We start from the raw sequence: 27,840 nt of genomic DNA, 5'->3' as shown, positions 1-27,840 counted from the left end.
TGCATAGCAAGAAAAGTTCTGTTGTTCAAAATGTGAATTAAATAATCTAATTGATCTTTGGAATAAAAATGCTATGCTGCCAAATTATGTCCTTTGAAATGAGGGCTCTTCCTGACATAATATTACACTAATATAAATTATATAGTAATGTTTGTTCAATTTACTGGTTACCTGCTTTAATTAACTAGTATGATCCTTCTGAAATGTTCATCATGTGGACTTATAACAGTGCACAATAAATTACAAAAGGTTTCTGGTTAACTCAAAAATGTGATTTGTCACCATGACTTTTTTATTTTTTTCAGCATCGTCTCATGATTTTTGCGCTGTTAGCAGTACAGAAATTGGTAGCCTCCCTCTGAGAGCGCAACAGTAACCATTATAGGAAATGGAAATGTCAGACTGAAGCTGTAGAAGGTATTCTTCTGAGATTGGAGATTCAATTCCATTGTTTTTGGTAGGTTTACTGCATAGTTAGGTGCCAGTTCTCATCTGGGAGTACTTAATACAGTAACTGGGTTCCTTGAATTCGGAAAGCATTCCATTTTCCAGCATCAATGTTCTTAATTTTGATGAGCAGTAACACTATAGAGCAAAAGGCCTACTATAATTTACCCACCAAGGGATATTGGCAAGCGTAGTTTTCCCAAATAAACTAGTGACATGGAATAATAGATACTTGGAAATGATTACAAGGCAGTAATCTAATTAGGCAGTTCAGTTGTGATAAACCACAAGAGCAAAGCTTGAACACTGACATCCTGAACTGCAAGATTAAATTGCTGCCTGGAAGTTATGCCAGAGTATCTATTATTTTTAATAACAAACTTGACAGAGCTGCTCCATTCTGATTTAAATCTGCTTTCATTCCTGATTCAGCTGAAAGTGATTTTTAGAATTGAGACGGGGGGGGGGGAGGGGGGGGGAGGATGGCTATGTTTTCGCGATCTCCGGCTCTGCCCATCTTTTAGTCCTTTCATCCTTGTCCGCAGTTCTTTTTTGTCTTTTCGTGGTGTACATGGTTTGTACTATGTGCACCATTGACAACGCCTTTACCCTGAGGACTGCCCTGCATCTCAGTTGTTATCCTGTGCTTTGCACCCTGTTGATCGTGTTGTTGTTTGCTTGATGTTGCCAACTGTTTCCTTTTTACAGGGAAGTGTATAATGTGGGTGAGATGGCCTGCACCGTTAGTTATCCTGATTTAACAAGTTTGTATCATTAATGTTGAATTCGGGATTTATGCAGTCTTTACTCTAAATGTATGAAAGACAGGTGAGTAGAACTCCGGAGCCGGTTGAGGGGTGAAAGGTTGGGGTGGAAAGGATTAGTTTCTCCTCGCTACAATCGAGGAAGGCCCCATTCCCAGTCAGAGCTAATCAGTTTTGGCGGGTTAAAAAAAAATCTTCTTCTTTTAATTTTGTTTTGATAATAAATCAAACATGTTTTATCTCCAGAATTCATCTTTACTTTTGTGCCTGAGGAAGTGAGTTGGGTGTTGCGTGAATAAATGCATCGGTGCTTTAGGCCCAGGCAGGCTACATGTTATCCTGTGGAGGAATGGGTTTATCTGACTCTTCCTTTGGGTCGAGTTGGTCTTTTCTCCTGATATTGGTCTCCCTCTTTAGCTGTTTTCCCCTATGTGTGGAATCTGGTAACTCGGGTCTTTATTTCTCAATCCTTGCTCTTCTTGTGATTCTCTATGGGAGATCCAGGGTCTATTCTGAGTTTTACTTGGACATGTACTAACCAGCCCTCTCTTTGTAGTACTGTAGTCATAGGATGGTTCTCTCTTCTGTTGTGGACCAAGATAGGGGTTCGATTGCATTGTGGCTTTTCACTCTAATATTATTCCTTCCTAGCACAGGGGTTGTCATGGTTTTCTTTCTCCTCTCTTGGTTTTCTTTGAAGTGATGGGTATGATGTAACTCTGTGCTGTAAACAGCTGACTTGTAATGCAGAAGATCAGCAGCGCAAGTTCAATTCCCGTACCGGCCTCCCCCAACAGGCGCCGGAATGTGGCGACTAGGGGCTTTTCACAGTAACTTCATTGAAACCTACTTGTGACAATAAGCGATTATTATTATGCTGTTTTGGTGCAAATGGTCTTGTATTCTTGAAGGGAACATGTTGGGGTTGTTTATAATGACTCCTGTTATGTGCTGTACCTAATTTACATTAATACAAATGTGTTTTCTCTTTTTCCTTGGTTTTGCTGCGATGTTTGTAAAAATTAGAATAATATATTTTAAAAAAAGAATTGAGAAACCTTTGCAGAGTGTGCAGTTTGGTGAACCCATTTTAAAATGACTATGATACTCTTCTTGTTATGGGCGAGGGGAAGGTGGTGGAATAACTTTCCCACTTGCTCTTCACCCTTGAGTTGTCTGCAGCAAGATGTGGTTTAAAAATTCTGAATAATGCGATTTTCAATAATAAAACAAATCTATTGGGTAAGTTTAAATCAAAAGAAAGGATAATATTTATTCACACAACACACAACTCACTTCCTCAGGCACAAAAGTAAAGATGAATTCTGGAGATAAAACATGTTTGATTTATTATCAAAAGAAAATACAAGAAGTAAACCTCATCCAAATTTCAGCCCTTTAAAAATGCACATGTTTCCGGGCTGGGTAGTTTCTCTCTCTTTGCATGAATGGAAGTTGGAAGCCAGATAAAGTTGTGCCAAGAATAGTGAGGCGAAGCTTTTCAGGTGAAAATAAATTAGTCCCGCTCTCTCACTACCTGGGTTGATTGGTTGTTCGGTGGATTCTGTTCTCCTCACTGGACAAATGGTCCCTCTTGTCCTGCTCTTTGTCCAATTATGTATCCTTCTCTGGTTCTTGGAGTAAAAGAATTTATGATCAAAGGTCAGTTTTGGTTCATACCTCCATTGTCCACAAAACTGATTTGAGGTTAAAAGTCACTGCTGCACAATGGGGTTTTAATGGTGACTGTTCACACCTGCTTGTGAGGAATTGGTTTTGCTGGATATTTCATCATTAAGGGTCGAGTTGGCAGACATTGCATGTAGGAGGGCATTTGATTTAAAGGTTTATTAAATATCCAGTCATTGGGAGGTGTAAATTCACAAGTGGTTTCACATTGTGAACATCACTCACAGTCACATATATTTTAAGGACTTTCCAGAAGCTGGTTCACACATGAATTAATTCTTTGTTTGTGCTGAAATCACAGAAAGTCATCTGACCCTCAGCAGGCATCTTGGGAAGACATTTTTTTAAAAAAGTCAATTTTCAACAGTCCGCATTAACTGAAGTCTGTATCTTGAAGTTGGGAATACAGCAGCCTTGCAGGCATGACCATGACACTTATGTGTGATTACATGAAATACCAAAGAGGATATATCGTGAGTACATTAAACTTTTGCCCAAGTATAACTGCAGTTTTTCAAGAAATGTTCTGATCAGTAGGCAACAAAACTAAAGGGAGGAAGGTATTTCCTATTTTACAGAATACTAAGAGATAAAAAGTTTTACTATTTTATGTTGTATTTTAGAAAGTGCAGGACTGGATGCAAGTTGGTTGCAGTGTGGGATTATTTGAATCGAATCAAGCCAACAAAAACAACAACCAAAAGAGAAAACGCTGGAAAATCTCAGCAGGTCTGGCAGCCTCTGTAGGGAGAGAAAAGAGCGAATGTTGAGTCCAGGTGACCCTTTGTCAAAGCTGACAAAGGGTCACCTAGACTCAAAACGTTAGCTATTTTCTCTCCCTACAAATGCTGCCAGACCTGCTGAGACTTTCCAGCATTTTCTCTTTTGGTTTCAGATTCCAGCATCCACAGTAATTTGCTTTTATTTAAAAAAAAAAAAAATTGTATTAATATTGCACTGGTAATGTAAAAAATATCCTACAGGTACCTCCCCAATGTGCAGTAACTCTGATATAGCTTTTGGTGTTTTACAAATCTAAATCTAGTCTCGTAAAGCTCTGGGGTATAAACCAATCCATTCCTTGTGATTTGTGTGCTTTGAACCTTTCTAGGGCGTTCTATTTTATTTATATCAAAGTCACTGATCTTACTTTGGTTCTCTCAGTTTGGAAAGAATGCAGAAAAAATGTCCCCCTGCATCATTATTGAAATTGTGCTTCACTGTCAACCACAGTAAGTATCAATCTCCTAGTTCCCCCCAAGCAAACATCTACTTCTTGGGGCACAGCAAATGTTCCCAGTGCACTGTTGATGGAGGTGAGCAACTTGACAGGATCCTCTTGTGCATCAGTTTCAGAATGGCGGCCCCTGATGCTGCTTTTTTGTGTCCAGGTTTGGTCAACAAAACTGGGTATGTGGTGGACAGAAAACATGATTTTCTCATTTGATTAATAAATTAATTGATTAATAAATGGGATGTTGTGGAACACCCTCTTGAAATGTGGTTGAAAATACCTCCTTCTTTACACTGGTATGGCAATGAACAAACTGGACGTCTTGTCATGGCTCTTTTCCTTCTCACTTTTCAGTAATCCTTTTCTTCAGCCTTGTTCATAATCACTTTACTTGAGTATAACAAATTGTAATAACTGTTTTCTACAACACAAATGTAAATTGTAATGGTTTGATCTTTTAACACCCATTTCTATTCTATGAACAATTAGTTCTGCTTTATCATTCATTTAGCAAGTATGCGATAAGCTATGTGATCCTCAACTATGCTTTGTTACCACCAGGGTCAACTGTTCCAATGATCTCGCAGCCAGCCTTCCAAACATTTGAGCTCATCCAAACCTCTGCTGCCTACGGGAGCGATTTAACCACCCCACTGCACTCAGTGTGGATCTGGGTGTGCCAATTAAATAGCAGGAAAGGCCATAAATTGGAATTTGTGTCGGGTGCGAATCTGTTTGCTATCTAACCAGCCCATTCCCAATGGAGAGTACCAGATCTCACCGAAATGTGGAAAGCGTATCATTAACCCTGATTTTCTCCTTATATGCAGATGACTTGTTGCTGTATAGCTCAGAGCAGAGTACTTCGGTGGGAAACATAATGTGGTTGCTCCAAAGATTTGGGCCTTTTTCAGGGTACAAATTGAATTTAGGGAAAAGGGTGTACCTCATGTTGTCCCTCTGGAATTGGGAGTGGGAGTGGGGCTGCCATTTCGGCTGGCGGCATCTCATTTTAGGTATCTAGGGGTACAGGTGGGTAAAGGAGCGATGTGGGGAGGGGCCTGCCGAATCATGTACATATGTTTTGGTCCTGCCCGAAGATGAAAAGGTTTTGGAGGACGGTGTTTAGCACCATTTTGGGGGTTCTGCATTTGGACGTGGAGCCCGGTCCCCTAGAAGCCATATTCGGGGTGTCAGACCATCCAGAGCTGCAGGCGGGTGCAGGGGCAGATGTTTTAGCCTTCACCTCACTGATTGCTTGTAGGAGGGTCTTGTTGGGAGTGGCGGGACCTGCTGGAGTTTCTGATCCTGGAAAAGGTGAAATTTGCTTTTAGTGGCACGAGTGATGGATTCTACGAGTTGGTTACCGTTGGCTGTTGGGGGGGGGGGGGGGGGGGGTGAGGTTATGTGAGCTGGGGTTTTTTTGTGGGCTGGATTTGAATTGTAAAACTGTTGAAAATGTTGAATAAAAGTACTTATAAAAAACCCTAATTTGCACTAATTTCAATCTCATTAGTGAGATTGAAGTCGAATGCAACAGCCTCCCGGAAATTAATCGGCTCCCCAGCGTGAAATCCAGCGGTCGGCGTTTACCACAATTTTTTTAAAACTTGAAGTTGCTAATGGCTACTGAGGGGAACGGAGGTGGTGAGTAGCCAATTCCATTTTTGGTATGCAGCTCAAGGGTAATGGAGCTGCTGGCCCAGTCCTTGGGTGGAGTGGGGCGGTGGTAAGAGGGGTCGCTGAAGGGCTTTTCATCCATGAGGCCTTCACATCATCTTCAAATATTGTGGAGACTCTTAACAGGGGTAACTACAGCTGCAGCCTGTCTGTCGCACCAAACACTTCTAGGGCACAGCCTGTTCTTGGTTATATGCTAAAGTCACTTTAATTCCCTTTGTCTGTGAGCAGCCTCTACTTGCACAGATGAAGGCTACAGCTAATGAGAAATCTGCCTTGTTAGTTGTGAGAGCACTTCACAGCTGCAGGTTTGTTTGCTGTTTGTTCCTGCTGGTGGCTCAAGATACCTGGAGGCTGCTGTTTTTGTTTCCTTCCTTTTCTGTAGCTGGAAAGAAGGACAATTGTTTCTAAGATACCTGGGTCCTGGAACACCCTGCGCAGGGGGATGTACGAGTCCAGAAGGCAATCCGGTTTGAAGCAAGGAGATGCTGCGGGACCTGGTGTACGACATGGACCCAAATGGGCCACCTGCTAACGCTGTTGGAGAAATGCTTCAGCAGATTGCCGATGCTTTTGTTATTGTTGTGGGGAGTGCTGCATGTAACTGGCACATCACCGCAGGTTAAACACGCTGGAAGTCAAGGATGTTCAACATTGAGCACTAGTGGAATATGTGGATGCCAGGATTTGGTTCTGGTGAGATTGGGGTGTGGGAGGACCTGCACAGTTGCGGCTCCTGGACAGAGAATGACACTGACACATGGAACAAGTAACACATTGATGGACAGATCATTTCCGTGAACAGTGATACCGTACCTTTGTTTTATTGTGAAAATTATTTGATGTAGCTTTGTATTGGTACCAATGTTGAATGGTGACATTTCCTTCTTGTTTAATGGTTGGTGTGATATGTGGAATGCTATGTCGTTGATTTTCAAATCTTTGTTACTGTTGACCGTTTTTGCCAATTGTAATCGGCCAGGGTTTAGAGAACCCCAAAGTGTAGTGCACCTGACCCACAACTTTTAATAGATTGTGGTATGGGGAGCACACGACCCACTCTACAGGTGTAGTACAGCAGAAATGGAAAAGTATTTTTTTAAAAGCAAAACAATGTTTATTCTATGAACTCAAGTTAACCTTTTTAAAACATAGTGAACATCTTAGCAACCATTAATTCAAATACAACCCCCAAAGAGTACAACACTAAGTAATCCTTAATAACTTCCCAAACATCCAGAAGACAAAAGAAACACCATTTAACAGAAGCACATCAGGTTTACATTCACTACTGAAAACATTTATAATTCTAAATTCACCAAATGATCAGGAGAAAATATTTTCATGGCAGAGAGAACAACAGTACACCTGCTTTTTCTGGCTTCAGCTCCAACACTGAAAACGAAACCAAAAAAACACACACACCTAAGCTTTTCTCAAAGTGAAACTAAAAAGCAGAGCCAGAGCTCAGCTCCACCCACACTCTGACATCACTGCAGTAACATGAGCATTCAAACATTTCTTAAAATGAAATTCTCATGACACCTCCCCCAAGAAAAAAAAACCCATCACCTTCAAGATGGTTTCATTTTTCACCTTCTCACTATCCTTTAAGATCCCCCCGCAAGTCTCCTCGCCCTGATGAAATGCATCCCAGGGTGATAAAAAAGATGGCTAGGGAAATTGCAAATGCACCAGTGATAATTTATCAAAATTCACTAGACTCTGGGGTGGTCCCGGCGGATGGGAAATTAGCAAACGTGACACCACTGTGTAAAAAAGGAAGTAGTCAGAAAGTGGGTAATTATAGGCCAGTTAGCTTAACTTCGGTAGTAGGGAAGATGCTGGAATCTATCATCAAGGAAGAAATGGCGAGGCATCTGGATGAAAATTGTCACATTGGGCAGACGCAGCATAGGTTCATAAAGGGCAGGTCGTGCCTAACTAATTTAGTGGAATTTTTGGAGGACATTACCAGTGCGGTAGATAACGAGGAGCCAATGGATGTGGTATATCTGGATTTCCAGTAAGCTTTTGATAAGGTGCCACACAAAAGGTTGCTGCATAAGATAAAGATGCATGGCATTAAGGGTAAAGTAGTAGCATGGATAGAGGATTGGTTAATTAATAGAAAGTAAAGAGTGGGTATTAATGGGTGTTTCTCTGGTTGGCAATCAGTAGCTAGTGGTGTCCCTCAGGGATCAGTGTTGGGCCCACAATTGTTCACAATTCACATAGATGATTTGGAGTTGGGGGCCAAGTGCAATGTGTCCAAGTTTGCTGACGACGCTAAGATGAGTGGTAAAGCAAAAAGTGCAGAGGATACCGGAAGTCTGCAGAGGGATTGGGATAGGTTAAGTGAATGGGCTAGGGTCTGGCAGATGGAATACAATGTTGACAAATGTGAGGTTATCCATTTTTGGTAGGAATAACAGCAAAAGGGATCATTATTTAAATGATAAAATATTAAAACATGCTGCTGTGCAGAGACCTAGGTGTGCTAGTGCATGAGTCGCAGAAAGTTGGTTTACAGGTGCAACAGGTGATTAAGAAGGCAAATGGAGTTTTGTCCTTCATTGCTAGAGGGATGGAGTTTAAGACTAGGGAGGTTATGCTGCAATTGTATAAGGTGTTAGTGAGGCCACACCTGGATGGAGTATTGTGTTCAGTTTTGATCTCCTTACCTGAGAAAGGACGTACTGGCGCTGGAGGGTGTGCAGAGGAGATTCACTAGGTTAATCCCAGAGTTGAGGGGATTGGATTACGTGGAGAGGTTGAGTAGACTGAGACTGTACTTGTTGGAATTTAGAAGGATGCGGGGGGATCTTCTTGAAACATATAAAATTATGAAGGGAATAGATAGGATAGATGTGGGCAGATTGTTTCCACTGGCAGGTGAAAGCAGAATTAGGGGGCATAGCCTCAAAATAAGGGGAAGTAGATTTAGGACTGAGTTTAGGAGGAATTTCTTCACCCAATGGGTTGTGAATCTATTGAATTCCTTGCCCAGTGAAGCAGTTGAGGCTCCTTCATTAAATGTTTTTAAGATAAAGATAGATAGTTTTTTGAAGAATAAAGGGATTAAGGGTTATGGTGTTCGGGCCGGAAAGTGGAGCTGAGTCCACAAAAGATCAGCCATGATCTCATTGAATGGTGGAGCAGGCTCGAGGGGCCACATGGCCTACTTCTGCCCCTAGCTCTTATGCTCTTATGTAAATGCACACAGTAAATATACTTTTTCGTTTCCAAAAACAACACACGCAAACAGGTATAATAATATAGTCAATTTTTCTTTCTTTTTTTTGTTCTTCTTCCTCCAACTGAGCCTGCTTCCGTTCATCACATTCGTGACAAAGCATCAGCTATCACATTTTCCCGTCCTGCCACATGTACAATTTTTAAATGAAATGGCTGTAACAATAAACTCCGCGAAACAGCCTTGCATTGTTATTCCGGAATTGCTCCAAAAACCTCCACGGATTATGATCAGTATATATAACGGTGTGAGACAGATTGCTGGTCACAGAAATATGAAAATGTTGCAAAGCCAGCACCAAACACAAAGTCTCCTTCTCCAATGTGGAATACTTTTTCTGGTGAGAATTAAATTTCTTTGAAAAATAACCAATCGGCCGCTCTAGCCCTTCGTCGTCATCTTGTAGAAGCACCGCGCCTATACCTACATCACTCGCATCAACCGCCACTTTAAATGGTTTCGTATAATTTGGGATGGCTAACACAGGAGCAGTGGTCAACACAGCCTTCAGGCCGCCAAATGCTTGTTGACACTTCGCTGTCCACGAGAATTTGTTACGCTTCTTTAGCAAGTCCGTCAGTGGACTGCACACTGCTAAAATTCGGCACAAATTTCCAGGAAAATCCACTCATACCAAGAAATCGCATTATTTCCCGTCATGTCGAGGGTATCGGAAACTCCCCAAAAACTTTTGTTTTCACATCCCGTGGGACCATTCGACCCTGTCCGATTGTATGGCCAAGGAAAGTGACTTGGGCCTTTCCAAATTCACTTTTGGCTAGGTTTATCACCAAACCCGCCTCCTGAAGCCGATCAAATAACTCCATCAGATCTTTTAAATGCTGCTTTAGCGACTCGCCCCCCGAGTTTCTCGCGGCCCCGATCCTGGCCCATTTTTGGGCCCTGAATCGTTCAAGATCGGGGCCGTTTCGTGAACCTCGACGGCATTCACGACGGCGTGGGCACTTAGTCGCGGGAGCAGAGAATCGCGCCCCCTGTCTTTATCTTTTTCCCTGATCTGTATCTCCCTTTCTCTTTCTTTTTGTTCTGCTACGGCGGTTCTTTCTTTCTTTTCTCCTTAATTCTCCTCTCTCTCTCTTTCGTATTCAAGCTGCTTTAATTCTTTCTCATGTTCCATTTGTTTAAGTTGTAACTGAATTTTTGCCATTTCCAATGAGTCAAACTATATCTCAGGCAATCTTAAATGCTTAGCCACCGCCATAATTACCTCACCTTTTTGCATTTTGTCAGGCAATGTTAACTGCAATGTTTTTGCCAAATCTAACAGTCTGCTTTTCGTCTCTGTCCGTAAGGTACTGCGTGTGACCGTCTCCACCCCCAAAAACTTCAGAGCCTCTGAAAGAGCCATTGTCCACAACACACTCCCTACTTAAATTAAAATACCACACCTGAAAAGCAACCACAATATGCTCACCCCTCACTGTCTTTAAGTTCACGAAGCCAATCCAATAGATGGACTTTTATCCCGGACGAGCCCCCAATTTGTTATGCGCCAGGGTTTAGAGAACCCCAAAGTGTATCATGGAGTTCACTTGACCCACAACTTTTAATAGATTGTGGTATGGGGAGCACACGGCCCACTCTACACGTGTGGTACAGCAGAAATGGAAAAGTATTTTTTTAAAGCAAAACAATGTTTATTCTATGAACTCAAGTTAACCTTTTTAAAACATACAGTGAACATCCTAGCAACCATTGATTCAAATACAACCCCCAAAGAATACAGCACTAAGTAATCCTTAATAACTTCCCAAACAACATCCAGAAGACAAAAGAAACACCTTTTAACAGAAGCACATCAGGTTTCCATTCACTACTGAAAACATTTATAATTCTGAATTCACCAAATGATCAAGAGATAGTCTTTTCATGGCAGAGAGAACAACAGTACACCTGCTTTTTCTGGCTTCAGCTCCAACACTGAAAACAAAACCAAAAAAAACCACAGACACACCCAAGCTTTTCTCAAAGTGAAACTAAAAAGCAGAGCCAGAGTTCAGCTCCACCCACACTCTGACATCACTGCAGTAACATGAGCATTCAAACATTTCTTAAAGTGACATTCTCATGACACAATGAAAGAAATACCCACTGCGCCACCGTGCTGTCTCCCAGGGAGCATGCATGACAGCTACATCCTGGGACACCCAGAGATCCCGGGGATCTTCGAGGACCACCACAGGATGACAGGTTGGCTCTTGGGTGATAAGGGGTACCCGCTGAGGTCCTGGTTGATGATGCCGGAGCCTGGAGACCGAGACGGAGACCCAATCTAACAAGGCCCATGTTGCCACTGGTGCTGTCATTGAGCAGTGCATCAAACTGCTCAAAATGCGGTTCTGATACCTGGACCGCTCTGGTGGTGCACTGCAGTACACCTCCCATGGGGTCTCTCACTTTGTAGTGGTCTGCTGTGCCCTCCATAACCTGGCATAGCAGCAGGATAACATGCTGGAGCAGGAGGAGGGACATGCAGCCTTGTTTGAGGAGGAAGAACAGGAGAGGTGGAGGATGAGCCCAGGGAGGATGGACAACAGGTGGCGGCAAGGGTCCGGCATGTCCAGAGAACCAGGGAGGCCCTCATCCTCACCCGATTCTTATATGATGAGGCTTTGTCTGTCAGCTCATCCCCCTCCCCTATTCCCTTCCTTCTTCCCACCCCCCATTCCCTTTCTTCCTTCCTCCACCCTCATCCCCATCCCGCCGACTACCTTGTTCCACCCTCACAGGGTCTGTGTAACACCATCCCTGGTGATGGGCCTATGTCGGCACTTTCAGGGGGTCAATATAGAAGACAGAAGAGTGATTATCATTTGCTGCAAAGTAAGCTCTGGTGTTCCTCAGTATGTTCAAGGTCTGACTCCAGTCCTCCTGCTGACAGTGCACTCACTATCCTCTGAACAGGGTGTGCATCGGGGTGGGGTGGGGGCGGTTGATCTTGGACTAGAACATAGAAAATACAGCACAGAACAGGCCCTTCGGCCCACGATGTTGTGCCGAACCTTTGTCCTAGATTAATCATAGATTATCATTGAATTTACAGTGCAGAAGGAGGCCATTCGGCCCTTTGAGTCTGCACCGGCTCTTGGAAAGAGCACCATACCCAAACTCAACACCTCCACCCAACACCAAGGGCAATTTGGACATTAAGGGCAATTTATCATTGGCCAATTCACCTAACCCGCACATCTTTGGACTGTGGGAGGAAACCGGAGCACCCGGAGGAAACCCACGCAGACACGGGGAGGACGTGCAGACTCCGCACAGACAATGACCCAAGCCGGAATCGAACCTGGGACCATGGAGCTGTGAAGCAATTGCGCTATCCACAATGCTACCGTGCTGTCCTTAAGAACAAATAAATCTACACTATATCATTTTACCGTCATCCATGTACCTATCCAATAGCTGCTTGAAGGTCCCTAATGTTTCCGACTCAACTACTTCCACAGGCAGTGCATTCCATGCCCCCACTACTCTCTGGGTAAAGAACCTACCTCTGATATCCCTCCTATATCTTCCACCTTTCACCTTAAATTTATGTCCCCTTGTAATGGTGTGTTCCACCCGGGGAAAAAGTCTCTGACTGTCTACTCTATCTATTCCCCTGATCATCTTATAAACCTCTATCAAGTCGCCCCTCATCCTTCTCCGCTCTAATGAGAAAAGGCCTAGCACCCTCAACCTTTCCTCGTAAGACCTACTCTCCATTCCAGGCAACATCCTGGTAAATCTTCTTTGCACCTTTTCCAGAGCTTCCACATCCTTCCTAAAATGAGGCGACCAGAACTGTACACAGTACTCCAAATGTGGCCTTACCAAAGTTTTGTACAGCTGCATCATCACCTCACGGCTCTTAAATTCAATCCCTCTGTTAATGAACGCGAGCACACCATAGGCCTTCTTCACAGCTCTATCCACTTGAGTGGCAACTTTCAAAGATGTATGAACATAGACCCCAAGATCTCTCTGCTCCTCCACATTGCCAAGAACTCTACCGTTAACCCTATATTCCTGATTCATATTTGTCCTTCCAAAATGGACAACCTCACACTTTTCAGGGTTAAACTCCATCTGCCACTTCTCAGCCCAGCTCTGCATCCTATCTATGTCTCTTTGCAGCCGACAACAGCCCTCCTTACTATCCACAACTCCACCAATCTTCGTATCGTCTGCAAATTTACTGACCCACCCTTCAACTCCCTCATCCAAGTCATTAATGAAAATCACAAACAGCAGAGGACCCAGAACTGATCCCTGCGGTACGCCACTGGTAACTGGGATCCAGGCTGAATATTTGCCATCCACCACCACTCTCTGACTTCTATCGGTTAGCCAGTTCGTTATCCAACTGGCCAAATTTCCCACTATACCATGCCTCCTTACTTTCTGCATAAGCCTACCATGGGGAACTTTATCAAATGCCTTACTAAAATCCATGTACACTACATCCACTGCTTTACCTTCATCCACATGCTTGGTCACCTCCTCAAAGAATTCAATAAGATTTGTAAGGCAAGACCTACCCCTCACAAATCCGTGCTGACTATCCCTAATCAAGCAGTGTCTTTCCTGATGCTCAGAAATCCTATCCTTCAGTACCCTTTCCATTACTTTGCCTACCACCGAAGTAAGACTAACTGGCCTGTAATTCCCAGGGTTATCCCTAGTTCCTTTTTTGAACAGGGGCACGACATTCGCCACTCTCCAATCCCCTGGTACCACCCCTGTTGACAGTGAGGACGAAAAGATCATTGCCAACGGCTCTGCAATTTCATCTCTTGCTTCCCATAGAATCCTTGGATATATCCCGTCAGGCCCGGGGGACTTGTCTATCCTCAAGTTTTTCAAAATGCCCAACACATCTTCCTTCCTGACAAGTATTTCCTCGAGCTTACCAATCTGTTTCACACTGTCCTCTCCAACAATATCGCCCCTCTCATTTGTAAATACAGAAGAAAAATACTCATTCAAGACCTCTCCTATCTCTTCAGACTCAATACACAATCTCCCGCTACTGTCCTTGATCGGACCTACCCTCGCTCTAGTCATTCTCATATTTCTCACATATGTGTAAAAGGCCTTGGGGTTTTCCTTGATCCTACCCGCCAAAGATTGTTCATGCCCTCTCTTAGCTCTCCTAATCCCTTTCTTCAGTTCCCTCCTGGCTATCTTGTATCCCTCCAATGCCCTGTCTGAACCTTGTTTCCTCAGCCTTACATAAGTCACCTTTTTCCTTTTAACAAGACATTCAACCTCTCTTGTCAACCATGGTTCCCTCACTCGACCATCTCTTCCCTGCCTGACAGGGACATACATATCAAGGACACGTAGCACCTGTTCCTTGAACAAGTTCCACATTTCACTTGTGTCCTTCCCTGCCAGCCTATGTTCCCAACTTATGCACTTCAATTCTTGTCTGACAACATCGTATTTACCCTTCCCCCAATTGTAAACCTTGCCCTGTTGCACGTACCTATCCCTCTCCATTACTAAAGTGAAAGTCACAGAATTGTGGTCACTATCTCCAAAATGCTCCCCCACTAACAAATCTATCACTTGCCCTGGTTCATTACCCAGTACTAAATCCAATATTGCCCCTCCTCTGGTCGGACAATCTACATACTGTGTTAGAAAAGCTTCCTGGACACACTGCACAAACACCACCCCATCCAAACTATTTGATCTAAAGAGTTTCCACTCAATATTTGGGACGTTAAAGTCGCCCATGACTACTACCCTATGACTTCTGCACCTTTCCAAAATCTGTTTCCCAATCTGTTCCTCCACATCTCTGTTACTATTGGGGGGCCTATAGAAAACTCCTAACACGGTGACTGCTCCTTTCCTATTTCTGACTTCAACCCATACTACCTCAATAGGGTGATACTCCTCGAACTGCCTTTCTACAGCTGTTATACTATCTCTAATTAATAATGCCACCCCCCCCCACCTCTTTTACCACCCTCCCTAATCTTATTGAAACATCTATAACCAGGGACCTCCAACAACCATTTCTGCCCTCTTCTATCCAAGTTTCCGTGATGGCCACCACATCGTAGTCCCAAGTATCGATCCATGCCTTAAGTTCACCCACCTTATTCCTGATGCTTCTTGCGTTGAAGTATACACACTTCAACCCATCTCCGTGCCTGCAAATACTCTCCTTTGTCAGTGTTCCCTTCCCCACTGCCTCATTACATGCTTTGGCGTCCTGAATATCCTGAATACTGTGCCCGGGATGCAGGCAGGCCCACTGTGCAGATTAAAGTGAAAAGAGGCTTCACATGTATGATGTGTAATATGTTTTAATATTGAAAACTGGGCATTTCCATCTTCCCTAGCTACAAATAGTGATAACGCCCCATGCCCCTCAATCTTCTTGATCTCACGTGGTCTCGTGCTACATATAGGTCTATCCCAAGATGCACATCAGGGGCGAAATTCTCCGGTATTAGCGCGATGTCCGCTGACTGGCGCCCAAAACGGCACAAATCAGTCGGGCATCGCGCCGCCCCAAAGGTGCGGAATGCTCCGCATCTTGGGGGGCCGAGCCCCAACCTTAAGGGGCTAGGCCCGTGCCGGACGGATTTCCGCCCCGCCAGCTGGCGGAAAAGGCCTTTGGTGACCCGCCAGCTTGCGCGGAAATGACATCTCCGGGCGGTGCATGCGTGGGAGCGTTAGTGGCCGTTGACGGTATTCCCGCGCATGCGCAGTGGAGGGAGTCTCTTCCGCCTCCGCCATGGTGGAGACCGTGGCTAAGGCGGAAGGAAAAGAGTGCCCCCACGGCACAGGCCCGCCCGCGGATCGGTGGGCCCTGATCGCGGGCCAGGCCACCGTGGGAGCACCCCCCGGGGCCAGATCACCCCGCGCCCCCCCCAGGACCCCTGAGCCCGCCCGCGCCGCCTTGTCCCGCCGGTAAGGGAGGTGGTTTAATCTACGCCGGCGGGCCAGGCATTTTAGCAGCGGGACTTCGGCCCATCCGGGCCGGAGAATCGCGGGGGGGGGGCCAACCGGCGCGGCGCGATTCCCGCCCCCGCCGAATATCCAGTGCCGGAGAATTCGGCAACCGGCGGGGGCGGGATTCACGCCAGCCCCCGGTGATTCTCCGACCCGGCGGGGGTTCGGAGAATCTCGCCCCATAAGTGGAGGCAGCCTGCTGCTTTTCCCACCCTGTGGTGTTTGGTGCCCTTGGCGGATGTCCTCTGGAGGGCCTGGAGCCGGAGGGCCTTGGTCGACTTACCAGTGTCACTGGCTTCGCCGTGCCGCCCTGTTCTGCCCGCTGCCCTTGAGATGCGCTGGTGTCAGGGGAGGGGGAATTCAGAAGAACTGGAGACCACCATTGTATCTTTATTGGCAGGCCTCAGGTTGGCCTCCAGCATTTCCTCCTCCCGACGGTGCACTAGACGTTTCCATGGCAGAGTGGCAGCTTGAGTGACCTCTAGAGGCCTCTGCGTCATCTGCCTCTGCCAGTACTGGTGGCTCCTCGTTGTCTGCACCATCATGTCGACGCCCTCAGTGAGGCTGTCAGTGGCTGGCCGATACTCTGGAATGTTCACCTGCATCTGGGACATGTCCCTCAACGACTGGGAAATGATGTTGAGGCCCTCAGCCTTGGTCATCATGAACTGAGCCATGCCTTGGACCCCACCACTCAAGATGCAGACATCATGCTCCTGGCTTTCCACTGTGGTCGCCACCCTATCTGTGTTGGATTTGGTGCCACGCACTGTTTGCAAAATCTCCTGCGCCCATAGCCTTTGGGACCGCTCCAATTTGCTGTGCATTCACTGGAATGTTGCTGACACCCCTTCCTGAATCTTATGGCTGTGTCCTATCATCTGCATCAGCTCTGGGAGAACCTTGTCGAGAGGCTTGGCATCTGGATGGGACCCAGCTGTGTCTGCTGGGATCCAGCAGATCTCCGACTGCTGACTCCCTTGGATGTTCCTGCCTCCATCTGATGTGCATCAGCAAATGTGTGGTGCTCGCTGGATTTTGCCCCAGAAGACTGTCCACTACTGTCACCTACCAAGGTGTGTGTCTCTGTGCTGCTGGAAGGTGTGGTTGATAGCTGTGATGCCTTGATGGTGGTCTCCTCGGAGGTCTCCTTTGAAGTGGTCTCTTGGGTGGCAGGAAGGGGAACGACTCTGGATGGTCCAGCCCCATCAGATGGCGATCCTGTGAGACAATGGACATGTGGTCAGTCAGAGGGAAGGATCATTTTGTCAGACATGAACAGCTCATTTGAGACAGGTCATCTGGGTGAAGGGTCAGTCGATCCTTACATCTGCGATGGAGGCCAATTTCGCTGTTGGTGACTGCTCTTTCCTCGGACAACCCCGCTATTCCCAGGGCCCATTCTTCATAGGGGGTGAGGATTCTGTTCTCTGGTATTCCGCACCCAGCCACCCCCCCCCCCCCCCCCAATCTTGGTCACTTCCAGCTTATTATGGGCTATCCTCCCCTGCAGGGACAAAGAGAGAGCTTTGTGAGCCACACACTTAATGGATGGGGAGGGGGTCAATAGCAGGTGGCATGTGTGGGCACTGCAACTGGACTAAAGGAGTTATGCTGGCGGGTGCTTGGGGGTGCTGTGAAACAAGCATGAAATACGCCTGTGGGGAGGGTGCGTGGTATCAGCCAGTTATCTGTGAGGGGATGGGGGAGGAGTTGTGGATTTGAAGGGTGACAGGCAGAACTGATGTCAGGAAAGGTTGTAAGTTATCCTTGCAGCTCAGTGGAGGTCATTGGTCTTTTTCAGACATTGGGTGCTGGTCCTCCTGGTCATGCTGCCTGCACTGGGAGCTACTGCCGCTGCCTCCCAGGCGGTACTGGTGGTCCTGCTGCAGGCCCTCTGAACCCCTTTGGGGGAAATGGATGCCCTGTCTCTCATTCACAACGTTGAGAAGCCAGTCCAGGTTGGCATTGTCAATGCAAGGAGCAGGTCTGCATGTTGCCATGCTTGTGAGTTGACTGGGAATGAGTGGTGAGGAAGCGTTTAAAAGCAGCTCCCACTGGTTAGCAGCGAGAAGCAGAGGCCCAAGTCCAGCGAATCAGACCGTGAGACAGCTAGTAATGGTGAGGCACTCGTGGGGCCTCATTTTAGAAACTAAGTGCTGTTAAATACAGGCTGCAATCCCGCCAATGCAGCCATTGAGAAACACCCTGCCAATCAAGCCCAAAATGATACGTAGAAATGTTTCCGTTAAATCGTGCCCTATATCTTAATTGGTATCAAGTCTTTTACCTCTGTGCTCGCTGATCTACATGGTCCCCAGGTCACCAATGCCTCAATTTTAAAGTTTTCACCTTTAAAATTCCTCTATGGTCATGTCCCTCCTTGCTTCTCGAGGCTCCCCATTTCTGCAACCCTCTGAGAGCTCCCTAACCCCAACATTTTCTGCATATACATTTATTTGTTCCATTGTTGGAGTCATAATAATAATAATCTTTATTGTCACAAGTAGGCACACATTAACACTGCAGTGAAGTTACTGTGAGAAGCCCCTAGTCGCCACATTCCGGCGCCTGCTCGGGTACACAGAGGGAGAATTCAGAATGTCCAAATTACCTAACAGCACGTCTTTCGGGACTTGTGGGAGGAAACCGGAGCCCTTGGAGGAAACCCACGCAGACACAGGGAGAACGTGCAGACTCCACACAGAAAGTGCTACCCGCTGTGCTACCAGTGTTGCTTCACAGCGCCAGGGACCCGGGTTCGATTCCCGGCATTGGTCACCGTCTGTGCGAAGTCTGCACGTTCTCCCCGTGTCTGCGTGGGTTCCCTTCGGGTGCTCCGGTTTCCTCCCACAAGTCCCGAAAGACGTGCTTGTTAGGTGAATTAGACATTCTGAATTCTCCCTCGGTGTACCCGCACAGGCGCCAGAGTGCGATGACTAGGGGATTTTCACAGTAACGTCATTGCAGTGTTAATGTAACTCTCCTTGTGACTAATAAAGATTATTATTAAAATTCCTTCAGCCATCTCTACCCGAAGCTCTGGGATTCCTTGCCAAAAGCTTCTCCACATCTTCTTCGTTAAGATGCTGCTTAAAAACTGTCTTTTTTCCCCCGATTACACTCCTGTGAAAAGCTGTTGGATCTTTTCTATGTTAAAAGGTGCTATATAAATGCAATTTGTTATCGTTATCAGAGCCAGGCAGGATGTCACCTTTCCAGGGCAATGTTGAAGTAGTTATAATAATAAAAGGGTAATTGCACATATTGTTATATATGTTGAATTTCAATTTACGGCTGGAAAATAATAAGCAGAATAAATTAGGCGACATTATTTTGTCTAATTTTGAATATGCGGAATATAAATTATTTGAACATTCTCTCACCTACCCAGTAACATTAACTTGATAAATGAAACGTATGCCGTATGTCTTTACAGTAGAATATTTGGTCCTGACGGTTATACGTGGGATGGAAATGACCTTAATTTTCCGTATATTTACCTGCATAAAATGTAAAATAAGATGTATAAAGGATTGAGCAAAAATGGTCGTCGCTTTTTCAGTATTTTTAACGAAGCACAGAGGTTTATCGTTGTGTTGCTTTAACGCCCACTGTCTCCTGAATCTTGGTCTTTTCAGTAAATGATCACCCACTGCAATACGCCTCCAATTTTCCTTCGCAAAGGAGAGAGCACTTCGCCTGATTTAGGCGACTGAACCATTAAATAGGGGGTGTAAACTGACAATCATCCTGGTCGCGATTAGCTTCTGCTGGATTTCTTGGCAGGCTGTCAGCGGGTACCATTGCCACTGAGTGGGCAGGTCCTTTTTGAAGGAGACAATGTGAGTTGGGACGTTGAGGCGAGGGAAGACGTTGTTGCTGGAGGTTTGATCCCCTGTGTGTGTTGTTGGAGGTGGCTGTGCTGCTGGCAGTCCGGCTGAGTGTGGAAGCAGCTTCTCTCTCAGTATCGCTGCTGGAGCTGGCTTACAATGTTACTCTGGGTTACAATGCCGGGTTACATTGTCTCCAGCTCAACCTGATCCGGCCTCCGCTCCGTTCGCACCCCGACCCAAGAATTAGATCGCAGCATACATGTTCTTTGTTGGTAAGTGAGATGTGTTTAGTTTACATATATATATGAATACGGGCAATCATTGCAAGCGCGCTTTGACTGTACTTCCACGGTTGGTAGCTCCCAGCTGAGGCTCCGCTTCCTCGTCCGCTGGAATTGTCTCTGTGTCTTGGGGCGGGGAGGGGGAGAGATTGGCAGAAACGCCTCTTAACGGTAGAGGAGCTTCTGTCATTTTTCCAAGTTGCAAAGAGCGCGGAGTACCCCAGCGCTGGTCTCTGCTTCGTGCCGCCTGCCGCTCTTTGTGTGTGTGTGTTTTTTTTTGAATGAAGTGGAAAGGTCATGAGTGGAGTAAGAAAAAAGGAAGTTCCAGCCGGCATTTGTTTTGGAAAATGTTTAACTCTAGGTGCTACTGTGAAGCTCTTGGAAAAGCGGGGAGGAGAAGGGGTTGTTGGTGGATTTAAAACGCATTGGCAGGAGGCTAAAAAGCCAGGGATATTACTTCAGAGAAAGGTGACTCTCAAAACGGTCAGCGGGTGAAAGGCTGGCAGGGGAACATCCAAAGGCTGTGAGAAATGGGTCTTGAGAAATTCAAATGAACCTAAACCGACCTCTAAACTTTTGCATCATCTGCATTTCGGGACTTGGCTGTGACTGGGCAGAACATCCGGAATATCTTTTTTTTTAAAGCTGAAGTAACGCAAGAGCTCATCTTTTTAAAAAAAATGTAAGATGGCAACGGTTTCAAAATTTTCTCGCAAAATTGTTGATGCCACTCGGCCCGATCGTACCTGCTCTCCTCATCGCCGCTGTCCTGCCTTCTCCCCGGTGACTCTCCTCTGCACGTTGTTTCTCTCCAAATAATCATCCAGTTCCCTCTGGAATGTTCTCGATTGAACCTCCTTCCACCACACTCTCAGGTAGTGCATTCCAGACCCGAACCACTGTGTGTGGAAAAAGTTTTTTCTCACACCGTCTCGTTCTTGATACTTTTAACAAGTGGGGACTGTTTCTCATCTTCTCTGTCCAGACCCCTCATGACTTTGAAATTGTAGCTCTGTCACAACATCACAAACAATTCTGTCAGAAATGTATGGAGGCAGGCTTGTTGGTATGAAAGAGGTAGAATAGATTCAAGTGCCAGGATCCTTGATGTTAAGAACCTTGAGTCGTTTTTGATGATCCCGGAGCATAGAGGAGCCACCAAGCATCCAGGGCAGCACGGTAGCATTGTGGATAGCACAATTGCTTCACAGCTCCAGGGTCCCAGGTTCAATTCCAGCTTGGGTCACTGTGCGGAGTCTGCACATCCTCCCCGTGTGTGCGTGGGTTTCCTCCGGGTGCTCTGGTTTCCTCCCACAGTCCAAAGATGTGCAGGTTAGGTGGATTGGCCATGATAAATTGCCCTTAGTGTCCAAAATTGCCTTTAGTGTTCAACATTTCCCTTAGTGTTGGGTGGGGTTACTGGGTTATGGGGATAGGGTGGAGGTGTTGACCTGGGTAGGGTGCTCTTTCCAAGAGCCGGTGCAGACTCGATGGGCTGAATGGCCTCCTTCTGCACTATAAATTCTATGTTCTATGATTGTTTGAAAACCAGTGACATTTTAAATTAACCTTGATAAAATACAAGGTTTGATAGTACCAGCAGTAGGGTCAAGCAACCAGAGCACTTACTTGGGGTCCCAGGCCGTGATTATAGTAGGGTGTGTGAACTAGAAAGTTTGGGTCATGTGGAAAGACCTACACTTCATCTGATATATAACCTTCCTCTGATATATCCTCTTAAAGTGGTGTAGTTTAGTTCAAGACACTTTGTGAAATTTAAAGTGTAAGTCATCCAAATATGTGGGTGACAGGAGGGACCTCCCTCCATAAATTAGCCTCTGCGAAAGACTCCCATGAATTTAATGCGGGAGCTGTGGTCTGACTTGGGTAGACAGTGGGAGAGAATGGATGGAAAACATGCACCACCTTGGAACATTGAATGCTTTGTGCAGCGGGAAATGAGAGGGGCTTCTAGCCTACAGTATTTATGGAAAGGTCATAAATTGGTGTAGGATCCTGGCATTGCAACAAGACTAAGAAAAGCTTAAATAATTGGTAAACTGTAATTGACTTTGAAGAACTCGTCCATATATTTTGTCCTGTAATAATGAAATTTGACTGCAAATGTTTCTCAAGTGACCATAGTCACCAAATTTTCTAAACTCAATCTGAGAAGACTGGGTGGGAGCTCAGTAAAGTAACTAGGATGGAAAATGTAGGCTTAGCATGGCACGGAAAACATATTAATCAGGCTATATTTTGTTGCAGATAATACACTACAGTTGACAACATATGCATATAATTATCACAGATGAGACATCACACTATTGAAGAGCATTCAGGTGCCCGTTACAAATAATACAATAACGTGGTTCAGGAATGTCAGTGTTTTTTTTACCCATTGTTTATATGGCTAGTCAGCGTTGGCTTGACTTGCAGAAAAATAATTGGTCACAGAACTTGACCGAGCACATTCTCCAAGAACAGCTTTCTATTTTGTGGAGCCCTCACTTTCTTTTATAGATGTCCTTGCTTTCATTCCAAATGGAAAATATTGACTGGCATATTGAACATGACACAAATGTTTCTTTCTGATTGGTAGTAACAACAGAAAATCCTTTTTTGAAGTTGTCTGTTAAAGCAGCATTACACTTAACACCATTTTCACTTTACACAGAATCTCAAATCTTTCAATGTCATACACCATTCAGTCAGTATTGTAGCTATGGCAACTGCAATAATGTTGTAACACCTATGTTATAGCTAATTGTCATAATAGAACTGTTCTGCAAGTTTCTCAATTTTATAATTGTTTAAATCTTTAGGCATCTTTATCCAAGACAATTGTGCTGCAACTCACTTATGCATCAGTCATAATTCAAACCACGAATTCCAAGGTATTCTGGGTGAGCTTTGTGAAATGAGAACTCATCCTCTGGGAACATTGCTTGTCCGGGGACAGAGGACCTCATCTAGGGGCTGTCCCTGGAACACAGGGACATTTGGTTACATTACTATCATTTGGGGTGACTACTTGGGTTAAGTTGCAATTAAAGCGAAGGATTTACTGTGCAGTTAAGTTTCAGAATGAGCTGTTCTTGTTCTGACAATAGTTCGTTCTTCAACCAAATAGGTATGGTTATTAAAATGCTCTGGTGTTTTTATATTGCTATCCTGTTAAATTGTAGTGCTTACACTTTGTCAATATATGCAAATATTATATAAGAGGCAGCTGAATGCAATAAAGACAATAGACCTTAACAACATCTGGACTGCTTGTTCTGAACACCTGTGCTCCCACACTGAGCTCATCCAATACAGCTGAGTTAGACAGTGACTTCAACCCAATAATATGGAAGATTGACTAGGTATATCCTATCCACCAGCAATAGAATAAATATAGTTAACCAGCCAATCAATCTTATCGGCATCAGTAAAATAATGTAAGGATTCATATTATGTGCCATGAAGCTATATCAACATGGCCTTGATTCATTTATGGATGCAATAACTATTCCTGAGTGAAAAGTGAAAGTAGTTGCCCTTGATGACAAATCTACATTTGATGAGTATGGCACCAAGGAACTCTCGCAAAACTGAGATCACTGAGGAAAAGGCTGGTTGAGGTACTTTAAGTAATTGGAGGCAACCTATTGACCTAGGTAGGGAATTGGTTACGAGGTAGGAGGTAGACAGTAGGTATATACTCCAGTTGGCAACATACGGTGTTGCCAAATAATCAAGACAGTCTCAGCATTTCACTGCATTTTTTACAATCTTTATCTTTATTTATTATTATTTTTTTAAAAATTCCTTTTCTGAGTTACCAAGCTAGGGCTCAGAGTGTGGGTCAGGGACGAACCCCTAATCCAGCTCCTTGCCTGCTCCAAAAAACTAATTCAAATTGAATCAAATTTATGGTCCCCACAAGAAAGACATACCAGATCTGAACCCAAAGGCTCAATCTACAGACACTTGATACTACACTTGATCTTAGCCAAAAGGCCGAGAAGCGATCTTCTTTATCTTTATTGTTACAAGTAGGCTTCCAATAACACTGCAATGAAGTTACTGTGAAAAGCCCCCAGTCGTCACATTCCGGCGCCTGTTCGGGTACACGGCGGGAGAATTCAGAATGTCCAATTCACCTAACAGCGCGTCTTTTGGGACTTGTGGGAGGAAACCGGAGCACCCGGAGGAAACCCACGCAGAGACAGGGAGAACATGCAGACTCCACATAGACAGTGACCCAAGCCAGGAATCGAATCTGGGACCCTGACGCTGTGAAGCAACAGTGCTACCCACTGTGCTGCCCGAGCACGGTATTTCTAAGTTATTCAAGTTAATTGGTAGTGCACATAATGTATATGGAAGTAGAAAGTTGCCAAAGGATATTGACAGATTAAGAGACCAGACATGCAAAATAAGCAGATTGTGTTGATTGTGCGGTATAAGGTGACCCACTTTGGACCCAAAAAGTGAACTTGGAGCATTTTCTGAAAGGTGAGAAGTTTGGAACTGTGGATGAGCAGAATGGTTTGGGGGTCATAGTATAAAATCACTGAACGCTACTGAACAAATACCAAAATAGTTAGTCGAATGGAATGTTGCCCTTTATCTCAAGGGGCTGGAGTAAAACCGAGGTGGAAACTATGTGATGTGAAGCTCTGGTAGCATTTGTTTTTGGGCATAGCAACCATGGATGGATATATTGGCCTTGGTGAGAATGCAGTACAGAGTCACCAAGCCAAAAGGATTAAGTTATGAGACCAAGCTTGCATAGAGAAGCCTTGTATTCCCTTGAGTATAGAAGGTTAAGAGGTAATCTATTGAGAAGTTTAAGACGAGAAAAGGATTTTATAGAGTAAATGGAAACCATTTTCTCTGGTGGGGGAGTTCAGAGTAGAGGGGAAGAAAGCAGAGGGCAGGAGTGAAATTTTGGACTAAATTAATTGAAACTTAAAAATAATAGATTTTTGTTGGGCAAATGGACTCAACTAAGATGGATAGATGCTGGTAAGGTAAAATCAGCCATGATCTAATTGAATGGCATAATCAGCTGAAAGGGATGGACCCACTCTTATTCCCGTGAGACCTGTCATTGCAGCCCAATGGTATTAATGGAAGAGCTTTTTATTGGACTATCTTAACTCTTCAATAACCCTCCCCTTATGAGATCAGGAATGAGGCTACTGTGAAGGACAAAAGTAGTAACATTGTGAGAATGCCTTCAACTCCAAGTTGCACACTACTCTGACTTGGACATGTATATTGCAGTTCATTCATTCTGTCTAGGTAAATATCAAGGAATTCTCCAAACAACAGCATCATCAGAAGTTGCTGCAACATTTTGTGGAGAAGGCCCACCACAGTTTTATCAGGGAAGCTAGTAATAGGAAATATGTGGTCTTGCCAGAGTTTCCCACGCCTCAAATTATAAAAGCAAAGTATATATATCTATACTTTGGTCTAAGAGTGGGAGGGAACCCAAGCCGCATTTTAAAAGCTTTTTAGGTGTGTAGCTGGCACAGCATAAATATTGCAGGCTACAATTACTTTGAGTTAACTGCAGGATGCTTAATTGCTGGAACACCTTTTGGGAAAAGACATTTAGTTTCCTGAAACTTCATCATTTCTAGCTTGATGCAATTTTGTTGAAGCCCTTTTTTGCCTTTTAGCTTTTTATGTTAGCGCAGGTTTATGCTATTTGAAAATCGCTTATTTATAGCAGCAAAATATGATTGATTGAATTCTGTTGTGGGGTTTAGAATCACAAATTTGCTAATATTTCTGCAAACATGTAATAATCCCCACCCATACAAATTTTAACAAAACAAAACTTTAATCCACAATGTAAAATATCATTTTTGTAGCAGTCTGTGAATTTGAATAATGGGGAGTATTCGCGTCAATGCAGGCAGCTCTGAAAGTGGAGATTGAGTATCAACAGACTGACTTGATTGTATTACATCATGTATTGCAACCTGTAAGGTGAGATCACTATGATCAACTAAATATATTGTCCTCTGGTTACTTTGTCAGACAGTCTCAGTTAGGTTTGTCTAACCACTGGCTGGATGGCTTAGTTGCTGGAAATATTTCTGGAGGGAGTGAAGCCATTTCGGAGAACAGCAGGAAAATGGTACTCTGGTCACTGATATGTTGATAAATGGCCACCGCATTTACAAGAATGGCATTTTGTTTTACTACTTAAACTTTCTAAACCTGTATAGAATCAGAAATCTGATCCAGCTGTGGAAAGAAAAGGAACTGGCAATAAATGTAAGTGAGTTTTGATTCTGCTTGTGTAGTTTGGCTGCTGTCTGGCATACTCGGACTGCACCTGTATGAGTCTTCTGATTTATTGCTGGAGTGTGTTTCAGGTTCCGATCTGCTGCAGCAAATAAATGTTAAAGTACGCAACATCGTAAATCACGTGTGTGTGTGATCATTTTTCTGCCTTGTTTATAATTGTGGAAGTGCTTTGCTGTCGCTTTTGATATATTAATATCTCAATCACCTGCAAGAAGACCAATAATAAATTGTCATGTTCAGACATTTACCTTTTTGTGTTAATTTGGAGAGGATATGAATGTACAATGATCCATTCCTTTTTTCTTTTTATCATCCCTTCTGTAAGGGACATCAGGACATTTTCTACAATAGGGATGCTATTTGTGGGATAAGTGCAAATTGTTACCCTAAATGGCAAGCATTAAGGGTCAACCGTTACCCTAATATTCCAGCTTGAATTGGCAGGGTTCATTTTCTGAAGTTTGATTTCTCCAGCTTCCATGACTTCTCTATCTCTGGTCTTCTGATCCTAAATATCAGATTCACTGAATTTAGACTCTCAATTTGCCAAGGTAGTATTGGATCTCTTGACCTTTAGATTGAAGCCCAGTATCAGAACCATTAGAATGTTGCACACCAAGTTGCTGTTTTAGATATCATAGATATCATAGAATTTACAGTGCAGAAGGAGGCCATTCGGCCCTTTGAGTCTGCACCAGCTCTTGGAAAGAGCACCCCACCCAAGGTCAACACCTCCACTTTTTTTTACTTTCAGTTCCTGAAATATAGGTTGCAAGCCAAATATTGCAGATACAGTTTATTTAATTAATTTGGTTCACTTGAAATGCCTTGGAAAATTATGGACAAATCCGTGAATTTGTGCAATTACTAAGCAAACATAGAAGCATTTTGGATTTGTGTGTTTTCATCTTGAAGGTGTTGAATTGGAATGTAGTTTTGGTATGGGGTAGACTCATTTGTTTGGTAGCAACAGAACACTTAGAAAGATTCTTCAGTACCTCAGGTGAATGTCCTCTCCTCTTCTTCCCCATAAGCTTGCATTTATATAACCTGTAGTTAAACCCCATCTTCTCTCCTAAGGATAATTTGGAGAAAAATGATACTGAGAGAATTCCTGAGGTAAAGCAGAAGATCTGTTGTGCGGCATTGGGAATTGGTGGAGGACAGAATTCTGGGTATAATGGGTGAGTGTACAGAATACTAATAGTTAAGCTTTCATAATTCACTTAAGTTCCTAATATTGCCTTTTAGCTACTAATCACGTTTGCAAGGTGCCATTAAACTGAAAATTGATCCAGTAAACCATTTTATGCACCCAATGAGATTGCGATTTTTAGCTAATGGCTTAAAAAAAAAA

The 27,840-nt window shown here is 44.3% G+C and overlaps 1 protein-coding gene and 1 pseudogene across 5 annotated transcripts in view; one reads left to right on the top strand and one right to left on the bottom strand.

Annotated features, from left to right (window-relative positions):
- The first annotated feature begins 20,003 nt into the window (after window positions 1-20,003).
- fam110b (family with sequence similarity 110 member B) overlaps window positions 20,004-27,840 on the top strand; it is a 200,279-nt gene continuing 192,442 nt past the window's right edge. The window contains exons 1-2 of one of the 5 annotated variants that reach the window (XM_072467733.1): window positions 20,046-20,159; window positions 27,564-27,667. The gene's annotated coding sequence lies outside the window, so the exon portion shown is untranslated. Of the gene's footprint in view, window positions 20,160-20,440; window positions 21,044-27,563; window positions 27,668-27,840 lie in introns of those variants that run through there. The other 4 variants (XM_072467731.1, XM_072467732.1, XM_072467736.1 and 1 more) reach the window with 4 other exon arrangements.
- LOC140386104 (U2 spliceosomal RNA) lies at window positions 23,979-24,185 on the bottom strand (annotated as a pseudogene).

The sequence above is a fragment of the Scyliorhinus torazame genome, chromosome 11 (genome assembly GCF_047496885.1).
Source record: "Scyliorhinus torazame isolate Kashiwa2021f chromosome 11, sScyTor2.1, whole genome shotgun sequence".
Taxonomy (NCBI): domain Eukaryota; kingdom Metazoa; phylum Chordata; class Chondrichthyes; order Carcharhiniformes; family Scyliorhinidae; genus Scyliorhinus; species Scyliorhinus torazame.
This window is presented reverse-complemented; position numbering and strand designations above follow the sequence as displayed.